This window comes from Amblyraja radiata, chromosome 7 (assembly GCF_010909765.2).
Source record: "Amblyraja radiata isolate CabotCenter1 chromosome 7, sAmbRad1.1.pri, whole genome shotgun sequence".
NCBI lineage: Eukaryota > Metazoa > Chordata > Chondrichthyes > Rajiformes > Rajidae > Amblyraja > Amblyraja radiata.
The window spans coordinates 38,705,079-38,728,185 of record NC_045962.1 but is presented as its reverse complement, the minus strand read 5'-3'; the positions used below and the strand labels follow the sequence as shown (position 1 = coordinate 38,728,185).

Below are 23,107 nucleotides of genomic sequence, written 5' to 3'. Positions count from 1 at the left end.
TCTGGTCGAGGAAGAACCGGAGGGCTCTGAGGCCATCCTGGTGGGGGATGGAGGTGTAGAGTGACCGGACATCCATGGTGAAGATGAGGGGGTGAGGGCCCAGAGAGTGGAATGCGTGGAGGCGGCGGAGAGTGTCTGAGGTGTCTAGAACATAGGTGGGGAGGGATTTGACCAAGGGGGATAGGATGGAGTCAAGGTATGTGGAGATGAGTTCGGTGGGGCACGAACACGCAGAGACAATGGGTCTGCCGGGAGAGCTGGGTTTGTGGATTTTTGGGAGAAGGTAAAAACGGGCCGTGCGGGGCTGGGGAACGATGAGTTTGGAGGCTTGGTCAGGTAGGGCGTGGGAATTGATGAAGTCGGTGATGGTGCTAGAAATGGTGGCCTGGTGCTCGTCAGTGGGGTCATGGTCCAAGGGTAAGTAGGAGGAGGTGTCCGAGAGTTGGCGCGTGGCCTCAGAGTGTTTAAGAAGGAACTGCAGATGCTGGAAAATCGAAGGTACGCAAAAAAGCTGGAGAAACTCAGCGGGTGCAGCAGCATCTATGGAGCGAAGGAAATAGGCAACGTTTCGGGCCGAAACCCTTGGTTCCAGGGAACACAGCCTGTTTCCTTCGCTCCATAGATGCTGCTGCACCCGCTGAGTTTCTCCAGCTTTTTTGCGTACCTACCTATTTCCGAGACTGTGTTCCCTGGACTCCTCAGTGAGAGGAAATGTCCTCCCCATGTCTGCCATTAACAATTGCATACTTATCTCCAATCATCGGAAACTGTAATAGAACAATATCATAGTTGACTCAATCTCGCCTCATATTTCAGACCTGCCATCTAGGAAACAGTCTGCTGTTTCGTTACTGAATTTTCCTTCCAGTGTGTCCTTTTTAAGCAGGAAGATCAAAACTGTCCAAAATACTTCAGATGAATACTCATCAAGGCCTTATGCAATTGTGGGATGACAGAGTCAGAGTTGTGCAGCAGAGAAACGGGACCTTCTGACCACCATGCTCCTTTAAGTCGAGCTTTTTGCCCGTCTACCCAACCCCACTTGCTCGCATTAGATCTGTATCCTTCTATGCCTTGCCCATACACATTACTAACTGTTTCTTAAACGTCATGAATGCTTAGTTTATAGTTCAGAGATACAGCATGGAAACAGGCCCTCCGGCCCACTGAATCCACGCTGATCATTAATCACTTGTTTACACTAGTTCTATGTTATCCACTTTCTCATCCACTCCCGACATACAAGCAGCAATTTACAATTAACCTACAAACCTGCACATCATTGGGATGCGCAAGGAAACCGGAGAAACCCCACATGGTCATAGGGATCACACTCCACCACCTCTTCTGGCAGCGAGTTCTATATGTCAACACTGTGTAAAAATCTTTCCCTTCAAAGCCTCTTTAAAACTCCTACCCCTTACCTCTTGTTTTTAATTCCTCCAACCATGGGAAAACGTTCCAACTATCTAGCCTATCTATACCTTTCAATTTTGCATAACTATCGCCCCTCAGCCTCATTCGTGCCAGGGAAATCCAGCCTGACCTATCTAAAGTCTCCTCATATTCTTCTTCTTCTTTCGTGTGGCGTGCACAGCCTAAAATTGTTGGACAACTTGTTCTATTTGATCTTCCGTTTGTGCACGTCGAGTTAATTGCATTAGTCGAAACAGGGCAGACCACGTGAAGGTTGCAATCTTCCACCCCTCCTCATATTGAAAGTCCTCTAATCCAGGCTACATGCTGGTGACGACTCAAAACACTGCAGATGTTGGAGCAAGAAACAAGGCACTGGAGGAACTAGTCAGCGTTACGGGTGGAGAGTGAGAGTGTTGCAGGGAGATAGCCATTATAAAAAGCTGAGAGATAAAGGTGGAACCACAAGGAGGGAATGATGGGCAGAAGGAGCCGGTTGGTAGAGGATGAGTGATGGAGTCAAGATGATAATCCTGGTCAATCTCCTCTGTACTCTCTCCAACGCAACCAAGTCCATTCTATTGTGTGGTGACCAGAACTACTCACAAGACATAACGCCTCAACCCATTATATTCCTTCCAACTTTTGTATTTCTTTATTGCTGCCTTCAAAGTCAACATACCATTTGCTGTCCTAATCACTTGCTGTACCTGCAAATTGGCCTTTAACAGCCTCCATACAAGGACACCCAGGTTCCTTTAAAAATCAAAACTAATCAAAGTATCACTATTTAAATAATACTCAGTATTTCTGTTCTTTCTACCAGTGGATAACCTCAATTTTCCACTTTGCATTCCACCTGTCATTTTCTCACCTACTAGGATAGTGACATCAGTATGAGGTGTAATAATATGCCAGGGCAGTTTGAGATCAAGAAGGAAGTGATGTTTGTTCTCTTGAAAAACATTAAAGTGGAGAAATCACCAGGACCTGATGAGATCTATCCCAGGTTATTAAGCGAGACAAGAGAGGAAATTGCAGGGGCTTTGACGGAGATTTTGTATCTTTTCTAGCCAAAGGTGAGGAACCGGAGGACCAGAGAGTAGCCAATGTTGTTCCTTTGTTTAAGGGAAGTAGAGATAATCCAAGAAATTATAGACCCTTGATCCTCACATCAGCTGTTGAAGAGCATTCTTCCGGATAGGATTTATTTGCATTTGGAAGATAATGAGCCAATTAAGGACAGTCAGCATGGTTTTGTCTGTGGAAGGTCATATCTGACAAACTTAATTGAGTTTTTTAAGTCGTGACAAGTTTGACTGATGAGGGTAGGGCAGTGGATGTGATCTAAGTCCATGTAAACAACGTCTACAACCCTCCCTTCGTCAACCCTCTTGGTCACCTTTTCAAAAAACTCATGGGATATTTTCATGCACAAAGCAGTGCTGTCTGTCCCTAATCAATCCTTTCCTATCCAAATGCAGATTGATCATGTTTCTTTACAGTAAGTAACCCACTACTGAGGTTAGGCTCAATGGCCTATGGTTCCCTGGCTTGTCCTTGCAGCCTTTCTGAAATAAAGTCACATCAGTCCCATTGTCCAGTCTTCCTGCACCTCATCTGTGACTAAGGTATAAAAATTTCTGAGGGCTCCAGTAATTCCTTCCATTCCTTCCAACAAAATCCTCGGATATGCATGGGGATTTATCCACTTTTATGCACCTCAAGATGGCCAATATTTCCTCTTTCATCAAATCAATTTATTTCAGGACATCACTGTTCTCATCGCTGAACTCACTAGCTTTCATAAGCTTCTCCACAGATGAGGAATATCCATTTCACCCATCTCTCTTGACTGCACACATAAATGACCAAATTGATCTTAAGGTGACTTGTTCACCCCATAATTACCCTTTTGCTTATGATATGCTTACGGTATCTTTAAGGATTCTCCTTTAGCTTATCTGCCAAGAATATATCAAATCACCTTTTTGCTATCTTGGTTTTCTTCTTAAATGTACTTGTATATACATTATATTCCACAAGGGATTATCATGAAACCAGCTCCCTATACCTGACATATGCCTTCTTTTTCCTGACCAAAGCCACAATATCCACTGTCACCAAGGTTCTCTTATCCTGCCAGCTTTGCCTTTCACTTTAACAGGAATATGCAGACCTTGAAATCACCCTAGTTCACTTTTAAAAGTTTATCAAAAAAACACTTTAGTGTACCCGCTGACAGCCTCTCCCAGTCAACTGTTGCAAGTTCCTATCTAATGTTAGCATCACAATTAGCCTTGCCCCAATTTAGGAATTGTGTACTATCTTTTTCTATAACTATTTTAAACTAATAGAATTATTGTCACTGGTCTCAAGGTGCTCTGGCACTTCAGTCACCCACCCTGCCTCTTCTCCCAAGAGGAGGTCAGGTGCTGCCTCTCTCTGGTAACACATCTACATATTTCATGGGAAAACTTTCTTGGACACATTTGTAAACTTGGAAATACCACAATTTGTCCCTTTAGCTAAATTGTTGACATAGATTGTGAATAAAATAAATAAATACAGTGCAGAAGCAGGCCCTTTGGTTCAGCTCGTCTTGTTGCCAACATTTAACCACCATCCCTCTAAAAATGTCCACTTTAATTACATCTTTCCTAGGGTGGAGTGACCAGAACTGTACACAGTACTTGAAATGTGGCCTTAGCAACATCTTTCATAGCTGTAACATTACATCCCATCCCCTATACTCAATACACTCAAATGTCTTCTTTACCTCCCTGTCTACCTGTGTCACTACTTTTATGAAACTATGTACCTGTATCTCAAGGGCTCCCAGTTCTACAATTCCAAGAGCCTTAAGCCCCACAAAGATACATTCTCAGTCCCCTACTGTATTTCCTATACACTCACGAATGTGTGGCCAAATTCACCTCTAACTCCATCTACGTTTGCAGATGACACCATTGTGGTTGGCTGGATAATGAACAATAATGAGACAAAATACAGGAGGGAGATAAATTGCAAACATTGGACTTTGTCGATGGAACTGATGCACTACAATGCAGAGAACTATATTCTGCACTCTGTATCTTCCCCTTTGATCTACCTATTGTACTTGAGTTTGACGATTGTATTTGTATATAGCATTATCTGATCTGATTGGATAGCATGCAAAACTAAGCTTTTCTCTGTATCTTGGTACACGTGACAATAATAAGCCTAAACCTATTTACTGTGTAAGTCCTGCGCAAGTTTCTCTTTCCAAAATATAACACTTCACATTTATCCAAATTAAACTCCATCTGTCATTCCTCAGCTCATTGGTTCAGTCGATCAAGATCTCATTGTAATCTTAGATAATCTTCTTCACCAATGACTACACCACCCATTCTAGTATCATATGCAAATTTACCAACCATGCCACCCGCATTCACATCAAAATTGTTAATATAATAAATGAACAACAGTGCACCTAGTGGCACACCACTCGTTACAGATCTCCGGTCTGTAAAACAATCCTCTACCACATTCTGTCTCCTACCTTGAAGCCAATTTTGTATCCAGTTGGCTGCCCTGCCCTGGATCCCAACTTTCCAGACCAACCTACCATGTGGTACCTTGTCAAAGGGCTTCCTGAAGTCCATGTGGACAACGTCTATTGCCTTATCAATTTCAAACAACATCAATAGATTAATCAAAAACAATTTCATTTTTATAAATATGTTCTGGGCGGCAGAGGCACAGCTGCTGCCTCATAGCGCCAGAGACGCGCGTTCGATCCTGACTACGAGGGCTGTCTGTGTCGAGTTTGCAAGTTCTCCCTGTAATGATGTGGGTTTTCTCCGGATGTTCCAGTTTCCTCACACATTCCAAAGGCTTGTAGGTTAATTGGCTTCTGTAATGTGCCCCTGGTGTGTAGAGCGAAAGTGGGGTAACATAGAACTAGTATCTGGATAGTCGATGGTCAGCATGGACTTGGTGGGCTGAAGGGCCAGTTTCCATGCTGCATATCTAAACTCTAAATCTATGCTATTCAACACTAACTCTATTATCTGTCTTCAGAGCACATCCTCTATAATGGTTTGAGCCAATTCCTCGTCAAGGGTCAAAGATTCCTGGGAGTCAGCGGCACTGTTGCATTATTTTAAGGAAGCTTTGAATATATTTACTACGTTTTTCTCTGTCAATCTGGTAATTTCTTCCATGACAAACTTGGAAAAAAGTGTTTATTTCAGGCGTCTGATGGTGGTCATGTGCATAACATTGTCTGCCCAATGGAGGTGAGCAAGTGCTTCATTGCTGGGGATATTGACCAGGAGAGGGCACCAACTTTGGTTCACAACCATCTTGTAGATTAGGAGATCTTGGTGATATTTCTCCAATAGCTCGAGATGCCCACTATAGGAAGTCCAGATCTCTCGAACATAACGGAAGGCAGGGGCCTATCAGACTATGCGTTTAGGCCAGGACTAAGATCCTGATTTCAAACATCTTTTGTCTCCAATGTTCAAAGGTGCATTGAAGGTGATGGTTAATTTCTTCCTCAATGTCCAGAGGTACGGGAATTGGTTCACTGGTTGAACCATTTCAGGAGCTTGTTATGCATTTTTATTGTTGAAGGGTGGTGGTGATGCAGTGGAGGTAGGTTGCTAGAGGACCTTGATTGTACAGATGGTGAGTACAAAGCCCATCCTCTGATATGCTGCGTGGGGCAAGTTTGCAGTCAGACAACACTGTTTTCTGCGCTGAGAATAAAGGGGATAAACTCCCAGGAACATGGCCACCTTTGACAGAGTATCCCAGGAGCTTTATTGCACAGCCTTATGCCTCCAACCATCAAGCACCTGCCAATCCCTAACAAAGTACATGGTTCAACATTTGTTGCAACTGAAATAGTTTCCCCAAAAAAAGAAAATGAGCTGTTTTCCCAGGTTCCATCCAGCAGTATTTTGTGCAGTTCTGGTCTCCCCAACACGGGAAGGATGTGGAGGCTTTGGAACGGGTATAGAAGAGGTTTACTAAAGAAGCATCTCAATCCGAAACGTCACCCATTCCTTCTCTCCAGAGATGCTGCCTGTCCTGTGGAGTTACTCCAGTGTTTTGTGTCTATTTTTACTAAAATGATGCCTGGATTAGGTATTAGCAACACGGAGAGGTTAGACAGACCTGGATTATTTTTCTATGGAACGCCAGAGGTCGAGGGAAGATCAGATAGAAGTATATAAAATTATGAGGGACGTAGATAGGGTTGACAGTCCGAGTGCCTTGAATGTACTGCCACGAGTGTGGTGAAGGCAGATACGATGACACATTTAAATTATTTTTGGGTAGGCACATGCATATGCGGGGAATGAAGGGATATGTATTATATGCAGGCAGATAGAAGTTGGTGTTGGTATCATGTTTAGCACGGACATTGTGGGCTAAAGAGATTGTTCTTGTGCAGTACTGATCTATGTTCTTGGTGTTGTTATTATTCCTGCCTCAACTACTTCCTCTGACAGCTCATTCCATATACCCACTACCCTCTGAGTGGAAAATATTACAAGATCTTTCATGTTAAACAGCAAAATAACATTGGAACCGATTGAAACTTGCAGTCCTACCACATCAAGACATGAATGGTGGTGAACAAATAAACAGTTAACAGGAGGTTGTTGTTGCAAGAACCACCTGCAGAATGCATTGTAGTCAATCATCTAGGCTACTCTGACACCTCCTAACCTTACTGGTGCTGGAGGCCAGCATGTGTGCGCTAAAAACAAGGTTGAAACATATGCAGAAATTATGATCAAACTTGGCTTCCTCCCGGGATTCCCCATCACAGCAACCAGTCTTCAGCCAGTTTGATTCACTCTACGTAATATTAATACATGTCTACGAGCACTGGATACACTGGATACAGCAAAGGTGCTAGGATCAGATGTCCCAACTAAAGACCTGTGTACTAGAACTAGCCACACGTCTGGCCATGCTACAACATCAGCATCTGCCCAATAACATGCCAAGGTATGCCCTGTTCAAATAAAAAGGGGACAAATCCATTCCAGTTATCACTCTACTCTCAATCACGGACAAAGTGATGGAAGCTGTTGTTGACAATGCCATCAAGTGGCACTTACTCACCAATAACTCACTGGCCAACGCTCAGTTTGGGTTTCATGAGAATCACTCGGTTCCAGATCCCATCACAGCCTTGGTTTTGACATGGACCAAACAGCTGAATTCAAGGGGTGAAGACGGGATGAATGTCTTGGATATCAAAGCAGCATCTAACTATGTTAGGGCACCCTGGTAAAACTGGTGTTAATGGACATCAAGAGATAAAAACCTCAATAGTTGCATTCATACCAAGCAGATTGAAGCTGGTTTTCGTGGTTAGAGGTCATTTATCCGACCGCCCATGAAACATCAATTCAGACTAGTTCTATGTTATCCCACTTTTGCATCCACTCCCTCACACTAGGGTCAATTTACAGTGGTCAATTACCCTCAAACCCACACTTCTTTGGGACGTGGGTGGAAACAATATGTGACGACATGGGTGGAACCCACGTAGTCACAGAGAGAACATGCAAACTCTACACATAGGTAGGTCAGGATTGAACCCGGGTCTATGGTGCCGAGGCTGCAGCTACACCAACTGCACCATTATGCCACCATCATTTATTGCACAGAAAGAGCTTTCAGCCCATAATGTTTATATGACCAATCAAGTGCTCACCTATACCAACTCCATTTGCTAGTACTCAGTCCATAACCTGCTATACTTTAACAATTCAAGTGCTTGTCTAGAAACTTCCAAATGTTGTGCGGATCTCTGCTTCACCACCACTCGGGCAGTGACCGAGTTTCTGCCATCCCAAGACCTTTCCACTGTCCACAAACCACAAGTCAAGAGTGTGATGGAACACTTTACTGGATGAGTGCAGTACTAACAATATTCAACAAGCTCAACACCATTGAGGACAAAGCAGCACTCCATCATTCACCACTATTCTGTTCCGCCACCATTGCACCTATTTATTCCAAACCAATGACTGTAACCAGCAAGAAAGACAAGGACAGTGATGCATGGGAACAGTATCACTTGCAGGTTACATAAAAACATAGAGAATAGGTGCAGGAAGAGGCCATTCACCACTTCGAGCCAGCACCGCCATTCATTGTGATCATGGCTGATCATCCCCAATCAATAACCCATGCCTGCCTTCTCCCCATATCCCTTGATTCCACTAGCCCCTAGAGCTCTATCTAACTCTCTCTTAAATCCATCCAGTGAATTGGCCTCCACTGCCCTCTGTGGCAGGGAATTCCACAAATTCACAACTCTCTGGGTGAAAAAGTTTTTTCTCACTGTCTGTCACACAACACCCTGACTTGAAAATGTGTCTCTGGTCTCTCATTGTTGCTGGGTCTAAATCTTGGAACTTCTTCCCCAACATCTCTGTGGGAACACCTTCACCAGAAGGATTGCAACAGTTTGAGAAGGCAACATCACCACCTTTCCAATGGCAATTAGGAATGAGTAATAAAGTAATGTAACCTAGCCTAATCGCAATGCCCAGTTCTTGAAAAAATTATTAAAAACCCTCACATTTCCAGAAATATATGTCCATGTGGAGGCAAAATGAAAGAAGGGGGAGTAACTTTATGAGGAGTTTCAATTAGCCAGAAACGTGGGAAAGTTGGGAAGGGAAGGGTGGTTGGCAGGGATGGGAGGAGAGAGTATGGGTGGAAAGTGGATGACGGAGAGAATGAAAGGATTTACAGTGAGGGATGGGGTGGGGGTATAGGGTTAGCAAGAGTGGGGCCAGACTATGGTGGGAGAGCATAGGAACAGAATGGAAAGTGAGAGATGATATGGAGAGTGAAGGGGGTGGAGGTGGGTGGACTAGGGTTGGAGAGAGTGGTAGGAATGGGGGAGGGGGGTGAGAATAGGCGAAGAGGTTGGGGAAGAATAGGGTGGGAGAGTAGAGTTGGAATGGAATGGATAATTCGCTGTGTGTAGGGAAACAGTGGAGAGGGAGAGAAGAACGGGATTAGCCAGTGGAGGAATATTGCGGAGTAGGGGAATGGTCAAGATTAGCGAAAGGAGATGGAGGCTCCGGGGGGGGGGGGAGAGGAGGCAGTGAATGTGTATCCGGAGAAGGAGCAGACGGTGAGACTAGGGCGGTCGCCCACCGCGGAGTGAAACGGCTTTAAATAATAAACCCGTGTAGCGCTCAGCAGCGCCGCTCTCAAAACCCGGAGCGGATGGACAGAGGCGCGGAGGTAGCCATCGGCCAACCTACCTGGACACGTCCTGGACCCAGCGGGGTTTGCTCCGGGGATGGGGTGGGGGCGAGCGGCCGGCAATCGTCCCTCCTCTGGCCGGGAGCGGATGGAAAGCGGCCAGGCTCAGCTTTCGGGGCGGGACAGTTGCCACAACAAGCCGGGCGAGCGTCAGGTACACACGGCCAGCCCTCCTCCTCCTCCTCCTCCCTGCACCGAGCAAATCAGAGCTGAGCTGAGCAGAGCGCACTCAATCCTCCCTCAAGCCTGGGTTCCGGCCGCTGCAACAGCAGCCGATACTTACACGACATCCCTGGCACTGCGAAACGCCCCAGAAACGCTCAGCAGATCTGTTCAAACCAGGCACCGAGCCACCGGGAGGCATCATAGCAGCTTGTGACCAGCCGGCTGGTCTGGGAGCTCGGCTTTAGCCAGCGACTTAAAGAGGTTTACCGAGAGGGCAGAACCAAAGATCCTATAGCTCTGCTATAAGATCTTTGGGCAGAACTGGGTGGGATCACTCAGGCTGTTGCAGCCGCGCTGGGGCGGGTTGGTCAACAGCAGCAAGGCAGTTGATGCCAAGTGGTGCCGGAGTAAAGAGTTAGAGCCAGGGGTCCCAACTGAAGGAGATACTGGAGTCGGAGTGGATGACACGATGACCTTGTCAAAGGTTCAAGGGGATCAGAGGGGGTTTGGTGTTCAATCAGGTGGGATGATGCAAGTTTGGGACAGTATCGCAGCCAGAACCCAGTAAAGGAGGCATTTATAGCAGAGGTTCCGGAAGAGATAAATACAATTGATGGAGGAACTCAACGGGTCAGGCAGCATCCGGGAAGGGAAATTGACATTTTGGGTAATTTGAGTAAGGTTCAATCCCAACGAATCAGTTTGAAGAAGGGACCACGATTGGTTGTCTGTCCATTCCCTCCCCAGATTCTGCCTGATCCGCTGTTACTCCGGCATTTTGTGTTTTGCTCGAGATTCCAGAATCTGCAATCTCTTGTGTCTCCGTTGATGGCGAGCTGCCCCCTGCTTTCATCGACTGGACATAGATCAAAACACGGCACTGGTACACAATGTTACAGCCTTCCAATCTCAAGAACTACCCTCTACCATGACCCACTGCTTCCCATCACCAAATAATCTCTCATGATTAATGATCCTCATCTACAGACTGAAGTCACCTTCTCAAAAATGTCAATAAAATTGGTCAGACGGGATCAACAAATCCCTGATGATTATCCATGGTCAAGCCTTGTGATTCCAAGAGCAGATGAATCCTGCTATCAGAACCTTTTTCAAGAACCTTCCAACCACTGATGTTAGACTCGCACACTGCCATTTACCTAAATTATCGCTGCTGCCTTTCTTGAATAAAAGAACTACATCTACTGTCCTCCAGTCATCTGGCACGTAGCCAGCGAAGATTTGATTTAAAAAACGGTGATAAAAAATGCCCTAACAATCTCCTCTCATTCATCCCATAGCAGCCAGGATATATCTCATCAAGCCCTAGGATTTTCCCATCTTTAAACCTGTTAAAACATTAAATACCCCTTTCCTTTCTAACATTTCAGTGACACCCACTCTCTAAATTTTCCATCTACCATTTCCTTCTCCTTAATGAATACAGATGGGAAGTTTTAATTTCAGACCTCACCTTAATCTTCTGGTTCCACGCACAGAAAAGCCCATTTGCAGTGTGCAACTGGTCACCCCCTTACAGCGAGAATACGGAGGTTTCTCTGGAGCATCGGAGATTGCGGGGAGACAGGATAGAAGTATATAAAATTGGTGGACTGAGCATAAAGACGTAGCTTTAAGCTCAGACAGGGAAAGTTTAAAGGAGATGTGTAGGGCAAGTTTTTTACATTGAGAGTGATGGGTACCTGGAATGTGGCATTTAAGATACTTTTAGACAAGCACATGGATATGTAGGGAATGGATCACATGCAGGAAGACGAGTTTACTTTAACTTGGCATCATGTTCAGTATGGACATTGTGCGGCCGAGGGGCCTGTTTCTGTGCTTTATTTTATGTTGGTCTCTGATGGGCCTATTCCGTCACGTTACTCTCTTGTCCTTAGTATGCTTATAACCGGCTTTGGTAGACTGTATTTAAAACAATCAGTAGTTTGGTGTCCTCAATAACTCATTGTAACATTATTTAATAAACATTATTTAAATTCCCGAGCTGACATGGTGGGATTAGAATGCCATTGCCTAATCTAAGCTTGGTCTCATCGATGTAAAGAAAGCTGCATTGGGTCCACCAAGTACAGTAGACGAGGTTAGGGGAGGCCTCACCCTATGTCTCATCTAAAGGGGCTGCTAGGGTCCCTGGATGGAGGGGAGGTAGGAGATATAGGGACATCTCCTGCAGTTGCAGGGGAAAGTACCTAGGGTGGAGGTGGTTTGAGTGGGCAGGGATGAGTGAAGGAGCTGCGGATAGCAGACCATCGGCTTGTCAACCCTTTCGAAATGTATGATATGTGAAAGCTTTGCGTGACATCTGGGGCTCCTGAAGTTTGCAGTCCAGTGGTTCCTGAGCATTTTTGGCAGTCCAGGGTTCCTGGATCAGGCATGAAGCATCTGTCCCTTTTAAGGAACACACGGCCTCACAAGTTGTTTGATCTAATGTTTGATCCTCACTCTGTACTGAGCTAAATCTTGGACTATGCAAGTAGTCTCAGCGGCTCCATTTCAAATTTCTGCTCTACTGATCATAATGACCAGCAATTCTGACTAACGACAAACACCAGGCATTTTTAGATTGTAAACTCGACCACGCCTCAAGAAATAGCTTCCTGGCTCCTAAAGGCTAAAGTCCAACAGAAAACTCATGAGATAAAAAACAGGTGACTGGATATGCAGCAGTTTGTTAATAAAAGCATCTGGTTTCTTCAGAACTGTTAAAACAGGGTGCAGAGTACAGTGTTATAGTCACAGAGAAAATGTGGTTAAAAAATGTGCGAAGTTTGCAACAAGGTACATTGGAAGACTGGTAGAATAGTGATCATGTTCTGGAAACCATCTGTCTTTGGAAATTACAGAAGGGTCTCACTGCTGTCTGCCACGATCGTCACTGTACAATAACCTCAAGAAAAAAGCAAGTAGCTGCATCGGTCCCTGTACATGACCGTTCCCAACATCACTAAACCCTTTGACTCCCATCATTCGGGAGGGACTGTGGAAAATCCTCCACAAATCGGCAATCCACAGAAGGTTGCTTCCACAATGTCATGCAAGCACGATATTAACCACTGGGACTACAGCAGGACCAACCTGATACATCCATGTTTTAACTGTAAACCTAATTTCCACCAAACGTCCTGTGGGAATGGAACTAATCTTTAAAACCAATGGGAAATTGTTCAACCTACAACAGCTACATTCTAGAACCACGATTAGCACAGTTAAGTTATAGTATGTAGACAATGTTTGCATTTGTGCATGCTTGGAGGAGAAATTTCAAGACATCATTGAGTTATTAACTCAAGCACCTGCAAAACCAATATCTATTAACCTGCACCATCGCATCGCACTGGCCTCTGACTATAAAGGTTCATTGGGAGCCTCTGAAAATATAAGCTTTCCCATATCTCAAGGGCCAACTCTCAGTGAAGACCGACATTACTAATGAAATTCAATTATGTTTTCCCTGGTCCTTGATTGAGGAAAAGGGTATTTGCAGATCAAGACTTCAGATCTTGGCACAAAACTCATGGTCCATTTGGCATGAGTGATCCCTTCTGAGACATGGAATACTTGCACCAGACCTCTCAGGCATGGGGAAGGTATCACCAATTCTGTCTGTAAAATCCACGAAAATTACTTGAAGGATAAGTGAGCCAATGTCCATGTCGACTCCCAGGCCCACATCCACATATTGAGGCCTTAATTGCTTCCAGGTGGCTCCATTGGCATGCCACATCATTGTTTGCCTGAGTCTGTTGTGGACAGAGATTACCTGATAGACAGAGGTAAAGATTCAAACAGGTGCTTAAAGCCTCTTGCAGAAATGCAACATCCCCACTGCCTCCTGAGAACCTCTGGCCCATGACTCCTCAAAATGGGGAAGGAGCACACAAGAGCCCTGCATAAAAAGGTAGCAGGATTCCCGGCCTTAACAAATTATATATCCTCTCTCCCATTGAGCCATCTCCTGCCCCCACCTTGCGGCAGAGTCGCTGTTCCCCACATTCCCATATCGGCCACATCAGAACCCACAGGGAATAAGATTCCAGTTAAGGAGCGGGGGATGTCTTGCTGCAATTGTGCAGGGCTGGCTTGGTGAGACCATGACTTGAGTACTGAGTGCATTTTTGGACTCCTTGTCTGAGGAAGGATGTGCTTGCTGTTGAGGGAGGTCAGCGACGGTTCTCCAAATTGATTTGAGGGATGGCACAACTGACATTGAAGAGAGATTGGGTCAATTAGGCTTATACTCACTGGAGTTTTGTTACTTTTTCCCCGGCTCCCCCTACCACAATTAGTCTGAAGAAGAGTACTTACCTGAAACGTCGCCTATCCATTTTCTCCAGAGATGCTGCCTGACCTGCTGAGTTACTCCAGCATTTTGTGTCTATCACCGGTGGTTACACGACTGTTACGCAGGCTTCAGCGAGAGCCTTGGTGTCATGCAGGTGGCTCCTCCATCATCCTATGATATCTTGGGAATGTTTGATGGGCCAGTGTAAATTAAATTTTACTCACCACCATCTCTTCACCAACTATCCCCACAGTACCTGCTCTGGGAGTGTCTGATGCAGGGTGCTGAAAATTAAAAACATTTATGATTTTCAACTGGATCAGCAGTGACACAGCTAGTGGGGCCATTGCCTTGCAGCTCCAGAGATGTAGGTTCAATTCTGCTCTCGGGTGCTGTCTGGGTTGAGTTTACATTTTCTCCATGTGACTGCATGGGCTTTCTTTGGGTGCTCCAATGGCCGATGTAAACAGTCCCTGGTGTACAGGTGAGTGAAAGAATATGGGATGGGAAGCACTACAAAGAAAATATATTGGGGAATAGGAATACTCTGTGAGCTGGTGTAGACTCGATGGGCTGAATGGCCTGTTTCTATGTCAGAAGTAAGCATGGAATAGTCCCATAAACAGTAAGAAACTGTGTAGCATGAGCACAGTCTCTGCCCCTCTGACAACCTTTGTCTGAGCTGTGTATCCATTCAAATAATCCCTGAAGATTTATCCTTTTTTCTAATAAATTTTTAAAGCAGTCTGAGAAGACATTGAACACAGGAGCAATGATACCCTGACCCGACCACAGTACAAGACAGTGATATCTGATTTCTGTAGCACAGACAGTCGATACAAATCGGCTCCCTTTTATGTAGCACGGCTGAAATGCTGCATTTTATTTCTACCGGGAATGCAGAGCCTTTTCTGCGGGGTCTGGTGTCCCTAAAGTCTCCTGGCCCTGTAAGTTGATCTTGGTCCAAGGGTGCAGATGATATGGAAACCTTGGTGCTGTGCAAGCCAATCATTCACCTCTATCATGGTGAAGCAGGTGTTTGAACTTTGGCACCTGCTCCTGACCCAGAGCTAGAGACTGATCGGTAAGTTTTTTGGCCATTGCTCACCCGCCTGCTGAACTCTCCAGTCCAACCCTAGTACACCTCTCGGATACCGCAGTACACAATAATTAGTGTGAAGCACCGTGTACCCACTGTTTAATTTCTGCACATAAAATCATTGAACAATATATATAGATGACTTGGATTGAAACCTAGACTGGTTGGTTAGTAAGTTTGCAGATGACACCAAGATTGCTGTGGCCACGGACTGTGAGGAGAGTTGCCAAGATATACAGTGTGATATAGATCTCCTGCAGAAATGGGCAGAGAAATGGCAGACGGTATTTAATCCAAACAAGTGTACGCTATTGCACTTCCAGAGGTCAAATGTAAGGGGAAAATATTAAATTAATGGCATGGCATGCTCATCAATATTACCATATATAGGGATCTTGGGGTCCAAATCCATAGCTCTTTGAAAGTGGCAACTCAAGTATAGAAACATAGAAATTAGGTGCAGGAGTAGGCCATTCGGCCCTTCGAGCCTGCACCACCATTCAATATGATCATGGCTGATCATCCAACTCAGTATCCTGTACCTGCCTTCTCTCCATACCCCCTGATCCCTTTAGCCACAAGGGCCACATCTAACTCCCTCTTAAGTATAGCCAATGAACTGGCCTCAATTACCTTCTGTGGCAAAGAATTCCAGAGATTCACCACTCTCTGTGTGGTAGGTAGATTAGTAAAGAAAGATTATGGTATGCTTGCCTTCATAGGTCAAGGAATTGAATATAAGAGTCAGGGTGTCATGATGCAACTCTATAGGAATTTAGTTAGACCACTAAACAAAATGAATATTGTATGCAGTTCTGGTCGCCCCATTACAGGAAGGATGTGCAGACTTTGGAAAAGGTGCAGAGAAGGTTTACCAGAATGTTGCCTGGATTAGGGTGCATTAGCTACAGGGAGACGTTGGACAGACTTGGATTGTTTTCTCTGAAGTATATACACTGTAAAATGATGAGAAGCATTGACATAGACAGTCAGAATCTTTTTCCCAGGATGAAAAAAATCAAATATTAGAGGGCATAGCTTTAATGTGAGAGCAGCAAAGTTTAAAGGAGATGTGCAGGACAACTTTTATACTCTGGATGTTGAATGGTTGAAGCTGCCAGGGGTTGGTGGTTGAGGCAGATACGATAGTGGCATTTAAGAGACTCTTGGATAGGCATATGAATATGCAAGGATTGGAGGTATATGGATTATACACAGGCAGATATGAGATGCTCTTGGCATCATGTTTGGCACAGACACTATTGTAGGAGTGCAGCAAATACAGAGAGAGGAACTGAGACTGGCGAGGCTGATCGATTGGGCACAGTCATGTACTCAGTGGATTGAAGAGCGCAAGCAAAAACCACATTGCTGGAGGACTCAGCGAGTCAGCAACATCTGTGGAAGAAAATGGACAGTTGATGTTCATGTCTGGATCATACAGGTCAACGTTAGACTACACAGAACAGATGCCAGGTCAAATCTTCTCTGCCCACACGTGATCTACAACCCTCAATTCCCTGCACATCCATGTGCCTATCTATAAGCCTCCTAAACTCACTATTGTCTCTACTTCCACCACCAAGCATGGCACTAATTCCCGGCACCCATCACTCTGTGAAAAAAACTTGCCCTGTACACAACCAACAAACAGTGTCACAGTACACACATGCCAAGCGGTGGGTGGTTCAGGGTGAGTGGGGGGTAAGGACTCAGAGGGGCAGCTGCCAGTCTGAGGATCAGCATCCTGACATAAATCTCCCTCATCCTTCACCCCTACTGATTAATCAAACTACGGTCTAGGGCAGTTAATGCAGCTGCTGAAATGAGCCAGTATTAGCTTGAAGGGCCAAATGGCCAAACTGTGTGAAGCACCAAGCTGGCCAGGCCAGTGGAATCACAGCTGGGGTTGCCACAAGCAGCTCACCCACTGAACAGTGACAGGCTCTCTGCCCACCACCCAGAACCAATACACTCAGGATCACTGCTTGCTCACCAGGTCAGGTCCATCCACCCAGCGACTGCCACCGGAGGAGATGCTGCAGCCTCCTCTTCAGACTGTTTCTGGACATGGACTCCCTGGACCCAGGCTTCAGCAAGAGGCAGGTGGTGTCTTATTACAGCACACACTGCAGGAACTGTGAGAGGGGACAGGTCAGAGCAGGTGTAATCAGCACTGTGCAGGCCAAGTTACTGATCCCATCAATAATTCACCGAAAATGGAACAGTTTCTGTGTCTTCAGCCTGATGACATCCTCCCCCTTCCTCATACATGGCTGTGCTCCTGGTGTGTGTGTGTGTGTGTGTCTGTATGTGCACGTGCTGAATGCAGTCCTTTCCAGGAAACAAGAGGCCAGGCTGCAGTCCAGGACCTCCAGCTCTGACCCTCATCCCAAGATCCCCATCACAGAACCCATCCAATTCAGGGACTGCAGCTCACGGCTCCTTCAGCCCAAGGCCTCCAGATCTACCCCACCCAGCTCAGGGCCGTCTACCTCATCCCCGGTTACCCTAGACAAGGCTGTCAACATTGGGTGAGAGTTGGGAGTGAGAAATTGTGAGACCAAGCCCGAGGGGGAGGGGTAGTGTGGGAGGGATAGTGTGGGAGGGAGGGTGTTCTCCCTCCCATTGGTACGGAGCTTTTGCGTTTTTCAGCTTGAAATTGTGCAATCTGGTGCATAATGTAGTGAGTCTTTTAACTTGCACTTGAATGCAACATTTATGCTTTAAATTGGATTAGCTATAAGGTTACGCTAAATTACTTTCCTAATTATATTCCACAGTAGAGCCAGGCTCTGATCAACAGGCGCAGCACATGAATGATCTTAGTGTATTCATGAATGGAAATCAGATTATAATCAAGCACTTGGCCCATGTTGACCAACCTGGGACTCACTGCACACCTGCTACTACTCCTGACCACATTTGCATTCCATCTCTCATTCCTGACTTAGTCCAGCCTTACACCTGGCCCCTGATTCTACCCTGATCATAGCTGCTTACCTGCTTAGGTTCCCAGTGCTGAACACTCCCATTGTCCCAGCTTTGACTGCACACCGAGTACTATTCCAGACCTTGACTCTGGATGCACACTTGGCCTTGCTCCTAGCCCCTCTGCACTGACAATATATCTGGCCCACACATAAAACCCCATATGTGACCCCCTGGACATAACATTACGTTCGTCCACAGGTGCTTATCTAATGCGGTAATCTTTTATGGGCACTCTTACAATTTCCTTCATTTTCCTAATAAACTGTCCTGAAGTTATTTTCACCCCCAATATTTTCAGTATTTTGCTGTCTTCCTCTCAGCAGGGACTTTTCCGAAATGCAAATAACAATATATATATATATTAAGCAATAATATTCTATTTACTATAATCTTGAGAGTACATAATATTTTCTGTGGTATTCAAAACACAACACAACAATGATAAAAAGATGTGTTCAAGCAGGAACTGCGGATGCTGGAAGATCGAAGGTACACAAAAATGCTGGAGAAACTCAGCGGGTGCAGCAGCATCTATGGAGCGAAGGAAATAGGCGACGTTTCGGGCCGAAACCCTTCTTCAGACTGATGGCGGGGTGGGGGGGGGGGATGGGAGAAGGAAGGAAAAAGGGAGGAGGAGCCCGAGGGCGGGGGGATGGGAGGAGACAGCTCGAGGGTTAAGGAAGGGGAGAAGACAGCAAGGGCTAGCAAAACTGGGAGAATTCAATAACACAACAATGATTAAAAGATCTTTGTTTTGATTGCACCTACCAACATGCATACATTATTATATTACAGTTAATATGTACTGAGGGCAATTTTTTGTTCCAATGCTCCCCATTCCCAATTACTTTTACATTGAAGTGATTGAAATCCAAGTGAAGTTTGAATGGCATCAGAAAAATAAAACCTCCGGAATGGATGATATTCATTACGTGGTTGGTTGGAGTCAGTATCAGCACAATTACTATATTAAACTTTGAATCTTCAGATGGCCTGGTTCAAGCTAAAACTAAAGACAAATAATAACCTCCTCACACATCCCCCTGCAAGTATATCTGTCACTCCTTTAAAATATGCCTTCCTTTGGACAAGCTCTTAAATATCGCATCTGAATCAGTTCCATCTGCTTACACTCCTTGAGGATGTTCATCTATGTGTTCAATTAATAAAACAATGAGATTGGGGACATTTCTATTCAACCTGTCAAAGGAATTGGGGGGGGGGGGGGAATTGGAGGGATATGGACATGCAAGGTGACAGACAGCCTGACACCTTGCATGTCATTTTAATATTACACTTATCCCTTCCCCCTGGATATTCCAGATTAATAAATGAAGGTTCTGTCAACTAATTACAAATCAGGCTAATTACAAATCAATAACATTAGCCAACTCCGAAACATGAAGTGCTGATCATTGGGATGCAGACATTACGGACAACTGGCCTCAGTTCCCCGCTCACATCTGGCAGTGCTCACCGTCTGAACCAGGGGCCGCGGAACATTTTTGAAAGTGGGGGTGCTGAGCCATCACTGATCACTGGCCTTGTGGGTACCTGGAGAGGCAGTGGAGTGACTGAGTGGGGGGAGGTGTGGGAGTGGGGTGTCCCCCTCCCACGATAGGGACTTTTTGAAATTTGATGTACTAAAATCATGTTGTAGTGCATTGTAGAAGTATGATTTCAATGTTTTTTGTTTGAAGTATTTTCAAGAGTTCACTTTTTAAGGGGTAACTTTTTCCACACAAAGGGTGGTGGGTGTATGTACCTTTTCCTGTTTTTTCCCCATATCGCATGATTTCGCTAGCCCTAAGACCTAAATGTAACTCTCTCTTGAAAACATCCAGTGAATTGGCCTCCACTGCCTTCTGTGGCAGAGATTTCCAGATTCACAACTCTCTGGGTGAAGAAAGTTTGTCCTCATCTCAGTCCTAAATTTCCTGCCCCTTATTTTTAAACTGTGACCCCTGGTTCTGAACTCCCCCAACATCAGGAACATTTTTCCAGCAGTTACAGTAAGTGAAAATCTAGCAGCAAGCAGGATGCCTTCTCCAACCACCCCCATTTGAAGGCCACTATCTTCCACCGCTTCTACCCAGTGCTTGGTACCTAGTTCCAGCAGTCACTGGTTGTCCTCCAGAATGCACCGAGCGGCAGCCTGGTCCATGTCGGTCACCAGGGCGAATTCGGCGCAGAGACTCTCACGGCAGCGGCACGACGCCTCCGACGGCCCAGGACTCGTAAGGGCTTGTCCCACTAACGCGATTTTTCAGTGACTGTCTTTGACCTTCAAGCTCGAAGGCACTCGCCTGAAAAACCTCGAGCTGGATCGACCGACCACACACACATTGCAAAGGCGGGGGCGGGCATTTAACATTACCGGTCGGTTTTCCTTGGTTCTGAAAACTCTAATGAGCCAATTAAAATGCCCGGTCAGCAAAGATTGCTTACGGCGACCCTCGACTACCTATAAATACATTGCGACCCCACTCCACTGCACTACGAGTTCAAAAGAATCATGCTGACCAATTTTTATTTGCGGAAAATTTTTCAGCATGCTGAAACATTTTCCTCGACCAAACTGAGGCCGCGAGTATGCGGGAACGTTCCTCGAGCATGAAGGAGAGTTACAGTGACCTCCTGGGACCAGGTGCCGCCCATGCTGCGATTTTGGCCTGAGTGCAGACTCTGAAATAAAATAGCAGAAGGGTCCGCTTGACTCCTGAGTACATCCGCTCACTCTCTGAACGCATCCACTCTGAGCTAGACCCTCTCACTTCCCGAGCCCATCTATCCCCCCCGCCCCCCTATCTCTTCTCTCTGAGCCCACTGCATTGCATGCAGTTGCTGAAAGTTAACATGCAGGTGAAAAGAGTAATTGGGAAAGTGAACCTTTATCGCAAGAGAATTGAGTAACAAAGCAGACATCTTGTTCTAATAATATAGGATCCTACAAAGACCACACCAGGAATACTATATACCTGGAATACTATATGCATTCTCCCTATTTGAAGCTGGACATACTCGCTATAGAGGCAGTGGGCTAAGAGTCACCTGGCTGATGGTGAGACTGCCTTGTGAGGAGAGATTAGAGAGCTTGAGCCTGTACACAACAGGGCTTTGAAGAATTAGGGCAGAACTAATCAGAAAGTACAACATTCTTGCAGGGCTTGAAGGAGTAAGTTGATGTTTTCCCACATTGGACTGCCCCGAGACAAGGGTCAGTCTCAGAATAAGGGGGCAGCCATTCAGCAATAAGTGAGTGGGACCTTCGTCACCGAGGGGTGGTGAATCTTTGGAGTTTTCCCACACTGGAGTGGCTAAATTGCTGATGGAGATAGTGGTCGATAGATTATTAGATACTGGATTTGACGCATGTTAGGTCAGTGGCGCTGAGATAGAAAATCAATCACGGCACAGCAGGCAGGAAGAGCCGAATGGCCTTCTGATGGTGCATCTCAACTTCTGTTGCACACCACCCTGACTTGGAAATATATCGGCAGCCAATGTACAAGATTTTCTTCGCTGAGGAATCAACCTGTGCCCAGCTTCTCAAATAGCATCTGTTCAGGACTCCGAGGATATTCATTAACCTCACCTGGAGCTGACTCGGCTCCCTATTTCTGTGGCTTCCTGTGAAAGAATGGCTAATCACTTCATAACAACACCATCTGGAAATAAGGCCACTCTGTAAAATCAGGCTGGAGAAATCATTCCTCTGGTTGCTAAATGCAATCAACACTGTAAAGGCATTATTGAATACAAATTCTGTTCCGTGGTCCCACTAAATTTGTAAGCATGTTCCACAATTTTCCTGCAATCATGATGACAATCTCAAAAGCATTTTCATGAGTTCATAAATCATAGGAGAATAAGTAGGCGATTTGGCCCATCAGGCCTATTCCGCCATTCAATGATGGCTGGTCTATTCATGTAGACACATCTATTTTATGTCAATAGAACCCTTTTTGGAAGATAAAAAATGTGTGAAAGAGAAGCAAGACTTGCATTTTGCTAAATAAATCACGCTGTTTAAAATGCTGCAGTCCTCACCAAGGCATTATCCGGCATGTGACGACACTTTGTATACGGGTCCCAGAAGAGGATCTACTACAATTGCTGTATTCTATAAAATTTAAATTGCATTTGTGTATGACTTGATGTACTCACGCATGGTATGACTTGACTGAATAGCACGCAAATAAGGTTTTTCACTGCATCTGCAGTGCACGTGACACTCATAAACCAATACCAGTGTTCAGTCCCGCTTAGGCTGAGGGGAATGTCTGAGCCGGCTATCTCCTGTCCCACACGCAAGACCATGTGGCCACGGGAAAGACATGTGGCGGCCTCTGCTGGTTGCTCACAGCCTGCACAGGCAGGAGCCGAGAGACAGAAGTATGTCAGGGGACGAGCCAGGTTCAGGGAAAAGCATACCCAAACACCCTCCATTCTCTACCCCTTCCAGGGTAAACTGTGACACACATCCTCTTGCCCTTCTTGAGGTCAACAAGAGGGCATAGGTATACCTGACATGTGTAGGAAAGAACTGCAGATGCTGGTTCAAATCGAAGGTAGACACAAAAAGCTGGAGTAACTCAACGTGACAGGCAGCATCTATGGAGAGAAGGAATGGGTGACATTTAGGGACGACCCGAAACAACACCCATTCCTTCTATCCAGAGATGCTGCCTGTCCCGCTGAGTTACTCCAGCTTGTTTGTGTCTACCTTCAAGTATACCTGATAGGTATGGAGAGTATACTGGTAGAACTGCTGCCTCACAGCACCAGAGACCCATAGGTCATTTGGCCCACAATTTCTGAACTTG

At 45.5% G+C, this 23,107-nt stretch overlaps 1 protein-coding gene across 5 annotated transcripts in view; it reads right to left on the bottom strand.

The window, feature by feature from the left end:
• Nucleotides 1-17,399, bottom strand: part of LOC116975312 (mitogen-activated protein kinase kinase kinase 13-like) — a 154,137-nt gene extending 136,738 nt beyond the window's left edge. For 3 of the 5 annotated variants that reach the window (XM_033024258.1, XM_033024257.1, XM_033024253.1), the window contains exon 1: nt 9,717-9,917. The gene's annotated coding sequence lies outside the window, so the exon portion shown is untranslated. Of the gene's footprint in view, nt 1-7,548; nt 7,730-9,716; nt 9,918-17,283 lie in introns of those variants that run through there. The other 2 variants (XM_033024255.1, XM_033024256.1) reach the window with 2 other exon arrangements.
• Nucleotides 17,400-23,107: the final 5,708 nt, after the last annotated feature.